The 9,012-nt window shown below is 36.4% G+C and overlaps 1 pseudogene; it reads left to right on the top strand.

Moving 5' to 3' along the window:
* The first annotated feature begins 266 nt into the window (after positions 1–266).
* Positions 267–8,230, top strand: LOC611833 (annotated as a pseudogene).
* The last annotated feature ends 782 nt before the right edge of the window (positions 8,231–9,012 follow it).

The raw sequence follows: 9,012 nt of genomic DNA, 5'->3' as shown, positions 1-9,012 counted from the left end.
GTCCCTACCATAATTCTTAAGAGATGGTCTAGTCCTAGTAGATAATGGTCCCTGCAGAAAACAAGATGGATAATGTAAAATGACTATAAACAATTGCAAGTTCAACTAGGTAGTAGGCCTAAATCATAGTTGCTATGCTGGAAAGAGTATTATTGCTAGAACATATTGATATGGTTACAAGCATTGGGTATGCAAACAATGATTTGAAAGTGCATCTTCTTCTATGTCAATTCAAAAAGACAATTAAAAAAAAAGCTTTTCAGACGATGTGGACAAAAATACTCATTTACGACTTTGCACCAGAGGTGAGTTAACTCTTCCTCCCTCTGCATAATATATTCCAAGGTAATCTGTTCCACCTGAACATCCTGCCAAATATCATCTTGATCCATCATATCTATGACATCTAGTCAGAAACAGCAAGGGGTGTTCACATTGAAAGTCCTGATAAGACACATGTGCTTCAGAGAATAGAAAATTAACCCAATTAAGAGTCCATTAATTTTGTAGGAGCCCAGTGATGAGGGGTACAGTACACTGGGGCACCATCTCAGAAGTAATATTAGACCAATTTTTACATCTCGCATGCACTCTTGCTGCCCCCTTAAAAGGAGGCAGCACAGTAACAGTAAACATCTTTAGATTGTGGAGGCAATGCACTGCACGCCTACGAATATTGCTTTGGCCCAAATATAGGTGATACTAATGGCTGCCAGCTTGAGTAAAGCCTGGAGCAGAAAAGACCCATATGGCAGATTCAAAGTGTGCTGGAAGCAGCCTTTCCACTTAGTCCATCCCATGGGGCAAAATCTGTGGGGCCAGATGTGGCAAGGGTGTTGAGATACAGTGTTAATGTTTATGTCAAGCTCCATCAAGATAATCATAATGCAGGCCTTTAGGTTCTGCAATAAGGCTACTCTACCTGCATCAGTGAATTCAACACCTTTTGCAAAACAAATCCTGGCCTGCTACTGACCCTGATAACGTGACCGTAAAACATTCAGTCAATATGTGACCACAGTATCCATTCGACCTGGATTATGTTAGACCTGCCAAGTCATAAATGTGGATGTTGTAAGCAGTAGTCCATCAAAAGAATACATGAGTAGAAGGCCCAGGCCTCATTTTACCCTACAACATTATACCAGCATCTCACGTTTAGCTCCTATCTATAGGCATGAGGATGCGAGTATTCTATAGGCCAAGCTGAAAGAGAAGGAAAAACCTGAGCTTGGATTTCAGATATTCTAAATCAGTATACAGGTGCAAATTAAAAATGAATGGCAGCTGAATTACAGCCACATGCAAGGGTGGTTTTGAGAGACAATAATAAGGAAAATATTCCCAATAGACAGGCCTTTAAATGGTTCACCTGGCATCTACTCTGTGTGGAAAAACAAGTAGGCATAGATGAAAACTATATATGGATTTCTGGAAAGTGACCAGAAGCCTGGCCAGCTGGCCAGGAACATGGAAAGAAAACATTGGAATATTGGACACAAAGAGTTCTGAAGTGGAAACATATGGATGGACATATGGTAATGTGCACAAAGTGTCAAGAATTCACTATCACATATTAACATATTTTAGAAAGCACCTGCCATGGAAGACCCACTGAACAATGAACTTGCCAGTTGATGGAAGCCACAACTTCCCATTGGCCACCCCAGAACTAGCATAGGCACCAGATTTGCCACAGTGGTAGAAACATAGGTTTCATATTGGACCACCAAGATGAACCCTATTTAATAAAGCCTATTTAGCTACTGCTGCCTCTCAATCTCCAACTTGTCAGCAGTAAACACTAACACTAACACTAACACTAACACTAACACTAACACTAACACTAACACTAACCCTATATGGCCCTATTCCTCAAGTAGGCCAACCCATTGCTTTGTGATAAGTTTATGCTTTTTGGCCTCCTCCATGCTGGAGAAGCTAGTAATTCTTTCTTACAAAAAGTACAGCTGCAGATATGGGCTCACTTTTTTTGCCTGCAGAACTTGAGTCAGTACTATTATCCATGGGTTTATAGAGTGCCTAATCCACAAGCCTAGAATCCCACAAAATAAAGCATTTGACCAGGGCACCCATTTCACGATGAAATAGTTGAATAAGTAGCCCCAAATTTATGAGATCCATTGTTTTTTTTTTACATAGCATATCAACTGCTGTAATAAACCTTGGAGTGACCCTGCAGCTAAAGCTCCAGCTCAGAGGCAAGAACTTCAAGAATGGTAGACCACTCTTCAGAATGCAGTATACAAACTACAGCTAAAAATTCTATGAGGCTGTTTCTCCCACTCTCACAGACAGGCTATGTGAATCCAGGAACCAAAGAGTGGAAGTCTAAAGTTACACTCACCATTGCTCCCAGTGACTCACTGAGGCAATTTGTGCTTCTTATGCCACATCTCTGGATTCCGTACAATTAGAGATTCTGATCCCTAAAGAGAGGTGAACCCTTGCCAAAAAGACATAGTGAGGGACAACTGTGGCTGTCCTGTAGGTATTCTGACTTCTCTTGTTCGGAAACCAGCTAGTGAGAAGAGGAGTCAGTATCTTGGCAGAAATAATTTACCTTGATCACAAAGAAAAGGTAGGTCTGCTTTTACAAAATGGGAAAGAGGAAAGCCTGAGTGGCTCAGTGGTTGAACGCCTGCCTTCATCTCAGGGCATGATCCCCTGTAGGGAGCCTGCTTCTTCTTCTGCCTATATCTCTGCACCCCCTCTCTTTTTTTCTCTCTCTCATAAATACGTAGAATCTTTAAAAAAGAATGTGAAAGAATGTGCAAAACTCAGTTGATCCACTTGGGTATCTCTTGGGACTCTTTTGCTAAATTATAAATGAATGGACACATGCCTAAAAAATGGGTACTTTCCAAGGGCTGAGATTCTTCAGGAATGGGTTTGGGTCACACCAACAGGTAAGACGACAAGACATGCAGATAAAACCTAAGAATGAGAGGATTTAGGATGGATAGTGGTGGAGGGAGACAGTGAATACTGGTGTGGGCCCCAAAACAAAACTTAAAGACAGAAGAGAGGCTTAGAGAACTAACTGGAGACTCTAAGTTTCCCCTCAAGAAGAAAGACCTCTGTGGAGCTGCTCCATGAACATGTATGAAGAAGTGGAATTTTAATTTGTAAGGTGTGGACTGTGGTAGCTTTTGAAGTATGCCATTAGATCTCTTTTCAAGAAATAACTTGCTGTGCAAAGTATAGTTAACCTCCAGGTGCAGTATCTTCCATATTCTTCTGCTGCAGGCCAAAAATATTTTTTAGCCAGAAAGCTGCATTAAGTGTAGAACTCACCTTATTCATTCCCCTTCTTTTAGTAGGCATAGTCTTGCACCGCCTACTATCCAAAGTCTGAAAATAGCTGTCTCATATTTTGTTCAATTTTGTAGTTGTTTTACAGGGGAGAGCAATTTCTATTAACAATTGATCCTACTTGGTTAGAAACAGAAAGCCAGTGAAATTTTAATGCTATATTTCATAATAGCTTCCTCAGAAATCATATTATATCTAATGCATTCAAATTATAGTACAGAAGGAAATTCCCAAGTATTAAGTATACTTTGGTTGCTTTGATTCAGAGGATCATGCATATGAACTCTAAAACATTTCTTATCCATAAGCCTGTACTTAGATGAACATTAGGATAATTTGAATACATCATACCATTTTGTTATTGAAAGTTACTTGAATAAATCCTGCTGTTAACATAATGCCTAATAACATCCACAGGTTAAAATTTCACAGATTCTTGAAATTATACATATACACCATTTTAGAATGAATATATCAAGTTTTAAGAAATGACCTAATTCAAACTGATTTACAATTCAACCAAATATCGGCTCTTGAAATTTTTGAAGGATAATGGCACACAGTGGAGGTTAAATGCAGCCCTCAGAAATTGCAATGTCATTAGGTTACTAAAAATTCATATAACAGAAAAATTGATTTGGAAGGAAATCTAAAAATCACCAACCTAATTTCTCTATCTTATTTTTATTTTTCAATGTTTTGAGGTTTTCTGGTTTTGACTTTGTGTTTTGCTAGAAAGTTGTGAAACATCCCAACAGGAATTGATCACTAGATAACATTTTATATAAAAACCTAATAATATAAGGTTATTGTGAATGAATAAACTGAATCTCAAGGTAGCTTCAGTGATTTGTATAATTTGTCCAACCTAATAAGTATCCTACCCAACTAAAACCTTTGACCACTTTCTAGTGCCCTTTCCACAATTACTATTGCCACAAACAAAAACAGGCAATGTCTTATGTTACAAACAGTCCCTCTTTCTTCCTCAATAGCTTCTTGGAACCAATATTATAATTTAAGATACCTGCTTCTCATGCCTTGTTTCAAAAAAATTCACAGACGTGGTACAACATAAAATTTCCTCTTTTCCTTCACATCCAGGAGTTATTCCCAATGATATTTGCTAAGTGAAGAGATTTGAAAAAGCAAAGAAAGTATACATAAGTTCTAGGGGAAAGGTCACAATAAAGTGAAAATAAACTTGTATTGTAATATTACTATGAGATAATCCTACTGTTATAAAATATAGATGGAAGGGATCCAAATAAAGAGTATGTAACCAAAGAGATTTGAGAATTTACATAAATAAGAATTGTATGTTATTTTTTAAATCAGCATTAGAACCTTCTAACATAATGAAGTAAAATTCATTTTCAATTTAACTAAAGTTAATATTTAAACATGCTTACATTTAGCCATGATTAGACCTGTTAAGACAGATAAAAACAGATAAAAACAGAAAGTTCAGTTTACTGTGGCTCAAAATTCATTTCCATTCCTTGTAGTGCTGATGGAATGGCTTGAGCCATTATATATTAAAAATTAGCTAAGATTATCGATTGATTAATCTATTGATAATTTAGTATATTTGTACAAATATTATAAGGTCAACATTTAAGTTTCTTGGGTTTAATATTAAGTTGTGTTATATTTTATCAACTCCTATGAATCCATTTTATAACTTGATCAAAACAAATAGGTAACAATATAATCTTATCATTTTTAAATATTTGTAACAGTATCAGCTTACCCAAAAGTGTTTAGGCTTTAGTATTTTGCCAAATCTGACTGTTTCAGTTTAAATTTATTTCTTCACATTCAAATCAAATAAATGGGAAACTCAGCACTTATGATAAAAAGTTTATGAAGCAGGAGAATATGTTGCAGTTATTGTTTTGCATTATCTAATACAATTACATTTTTCCTCCCTATCATCTTTTTTTGTGACCCAATACCCAGCATGTTGAGCACAGGATTGTCTACTTGACTGACTCATTTGTAAAATGGAGACAATAAAAGGAGATGCACTATAGTTAGTGTTATGTTCTGTGTGCTTATTTTTGAAAACAGTTTATTTTTATATCTAAAAATGCCTTCACATTTAGGAGGGAAAAGGAAAACAAAAGGCAGGAAGTATGCTCATATTTGATTCACCTGTTGTTTTATTTCCTTCACATATTTGTTGTTTTGTGAAAAATAGTTTAAATACATTAAAGTGCCTGGATATTGGGTATACAATTCAGTTGGTAACAAATTACCACTCTGGTGAATGATGTTGGTAATGGAGGAGGGTAAGCATTATGGGGTGAGAGGTGTATTGGGAATCTCTGTCTTTTCCTCTCAATTATGGTATAAACTGAAAACTAACAAAATAAACTTTTTAATAAAATTTTAGGGGGATCCCTGGGTGGCGCAGCGGTTTGGCGCCTGCCTTTGGCCCAGGGCGCGATCCTGGAGACCCGGGATCGAATCCCACGTCGGGCTCTTGGTGCATGGAGCCTGCTTCTCCCTCTGCCTATGTCTCTGCCTCTCTCTCTCTGTGACTATCGTAAATAAATAAAAATTTAAAAAATAAAATAAATAAAAAAATAAAATTTTAAAGGAAAATCAATTCACTAGACTTCAAGTTTTAGCTCTGATAACGTCAAAAGCTCAGAAGTTGTCACTTTCATCCCTACAACAAGACAACTCTGAACAACTTTTCTTGGACCCATCATAAAATCAAGGTTGCATGGTGAACTGCTATTCCAAAATATACAAAGACAGGGAAATCTAGAGACACAGGTGAGATAGAATTATCTAGAAGAAAAGCCACTGGAGCTACAACTGGAGAGGAACATTTAAATAGTAATTGTAATTGCTTGCTAGAGATTGAGTGTGCATTAGCATGTGAATGAAAACACACTGGGGTCTATTGGAGGAGAGTCACATTTCTGCAGGTTCTATTCCAGAAATACCACCAAGTTCTCACAGTAAATAACCAAATGAAATCTTATGTTTTGGGCATGGGGAGAAGAAAAATAATCATTTTGAAATATGCCCATATTCATCTCCATAATAAAAACTTTCGGGCAGCCCGGGTGGCTCAGGGGTTTAGAGCCGCCTTCAGCCCAGGGAGTGATCCTGGAGACCTGGGATTGAGTCCCACATCGGGCTCCCTGCATGGAGCCTGCTTCTCCCTCTGCCTGTGTCTCTGCCTCTCTCTCTCTCTCTCTCTCTCTCTGTGTCTCTCATGAATAAATAAATAAAATCTTTTAAAAAATAATTTTAAAAAATCAAATCTTTAAAAACAAAACAAATAAAAAAAAAAAACCTTTCTCCTTAGGAGGTTAAGTCCAGAGCCTCATTCCACCTAAGGGGAAGGGCATTTCCCAACTTTGACCACTCTAGATTTCTTATCTCACCTCTAGCTTAAAGGGGTTCACAAATGGCCAAAGCTGGGACAACTTAAGCATTGAAATAAATAATAATACCAATGGATTAATGGATATATTTTTAAAGGTTTTATTTATTTATTTATGAGAGACAGAGAGGTAGAGACACAGGCAGGGGGAGAAGCAGGCTCCACGCAGGGAGCCGGATGCCGGACTCAATTACCACTTTTCTTCAAGGAAGAAAGAAGCCCTAAAAGATGAAGCCAATCAAAAAGATAAGGGAAATTGCAAAGAAGATTCTTTGGCAAGTTATGAACTAATATGCAGTTTACAGTCCTTGATCATTTCAGTTGAACAGCTTCAGGCTAGCTTTCTCTTAAATCCAGAAAAATACACTGATGAACTTGCTACCAGCCAAGGTGACTGCTTAACACACTCAGGGAACTCATACCCTATGTATGAAGGATATCTACAGCATGATGCACAGGAAGTATTACAATGTATTTTGGGAAACATTCAAGAAACATGCCAACTCCTAAAAAAAGAAGAAGTAAAAAATGTGGTAGAATTATCTACTAAGATAGAAGAAAAACCTCATCAGAAACAGGAAATGAGTGGTAGTAGCAGCATAGAGATGGACAATCTTAGGCCTTCTGAAGATTATAAAGAAAAACTCCCAAAAGGAAATGGGAAAAGAAAAAATGACATTGAATTTGGTAACATGCAGAAAAAAGTTAAAGTGTCCAAGGAACACCAGTCATTGGAAGAGAACTAGAGACAAACCAGATAAAAAAGGAAGCTATAGGCGATACATTAGAGATTCCTTCTAAAATAATCCCCAAGTGTGTTTCTGAAAATGAAAATGCAAGACCCTCACAAAAGAAATCAAGAGTTAAAATAAATTGGTTAAAGCCTGCAACTAAGCAACCCAGCATTCTTTCTAAATTCTGTAGTCTGGGGAAAATAACAACAAACCAGGAATCCAAAGAACAGTTGAAAGAAAATGAATATGATCTTGAAGAGGACTTGGGGAAGTATGAAAATGATAACACAACTAATGCTTGTGAACTTGAATCTCCAGGGGATAATGTTAAGCCCGTTAATGTTAATGAAGTTAAGCCCATAAACAAAGGTGCAGAGCAAATTGGTTTTGAGCTAGTAGAGAAATTATTTCAAGGTCAGCTGGTATTAAGGAGTCATTGCTTTGAATGTGAAAGTTTAACAGAAAGAAGAGAAGATTTTCAGGACATCAGTGTGCCAGTACAAGAAGATGAGCTTTCCAAAGTAGAGGAGAGTTCTGAAATTTCTCCAGAGCCAAAAACAGAAATGAAGACCCTGAGATGGGCAATTTCACAGTTGCTTCACTGGAGAGGATTGTAGGAGAAGATAAATATTTCTGTGAAAATTGCCATTATTATACTGAAGCTGAACGAAGTCTTTTGTTTGACAAAATGCCTGAAGTTATAACTATTCATTTGAAGTGCTTTGCTGCTGTTGGCTTGGAGTATTATAAATAAAAGCTATATGAAAAAAAAAAAAACAAAAAAAAAAGAAAAAAAAAAGCTAGATAAAGACACTACAAAAAAAAAAGAAGAAAGAAAAAAGAAAACTATAGGCTAATATCCATGATGAACAAAGATGCAAAAATCCTCAACAATATATTAGTAAATCAAATCCAATAATACATTATAAGAATCACTCATCACATTTGAGAATAATTTATTTCTGAGATGCAAGCATGATTCAATATTCCCAAGTCAATCAACATGATACAGCACATCAGTAGAAGAAATCATACAATCATTTCAATAGATACAGAAAAACCATTTGCAAATTACAGTATCCATTGAGAAGAAGATCCCTCAACAAAGTAGGTTTAGAGGAAATATATCTCAACATAATGAAGGGCATTTATGAAAAATCCACAGTTAACATCATACTTAATGGGGAAAATGGAGTGCTTTTCCCATAAGATCAAGAATGAGAAAAGGATGTCTACTCTTACCACTTTTATTCAGCATAGTAGTATAAGTCCTAGCCAAAGCAATCAAACAAGAAAAATAAATAAAAGCATCTAAATTGGTAAAGAAGTAAAACAGTCACTGTTTTGCAGATGACATGATATTATGTAAGAAAACCCTAAAGACTTCACCAAAAATGAATTCAGTAAAGTTGTAGGATACAAAGTAATATATAGAAATCTGCTGCATTTCTATAAACCAGTAATGAAGCAGCAAAAAAGTGAAATTAAGAAAATAAGTCCTTTATAATGGTATCAAAAATAATAAAATATCTAGGA

This window comes from Canis lupus, chromosome 13 (assembly GCF_011100685.1).
Source record: "Canis lupus familiaris isolate Mischka breed German Shepherd chromosome 13, alternate assembly UU_Cfam_GSD_1.0, whole genome shotgun sequence".
NCBI lineage: Eukaryota > Metazoa > Chordata > Mammalia > Carnivora > Canidae > Canis > Canis lupus.
This window is presented reverse-complemented; position numbering and strand designations above follow the sequence as displayed.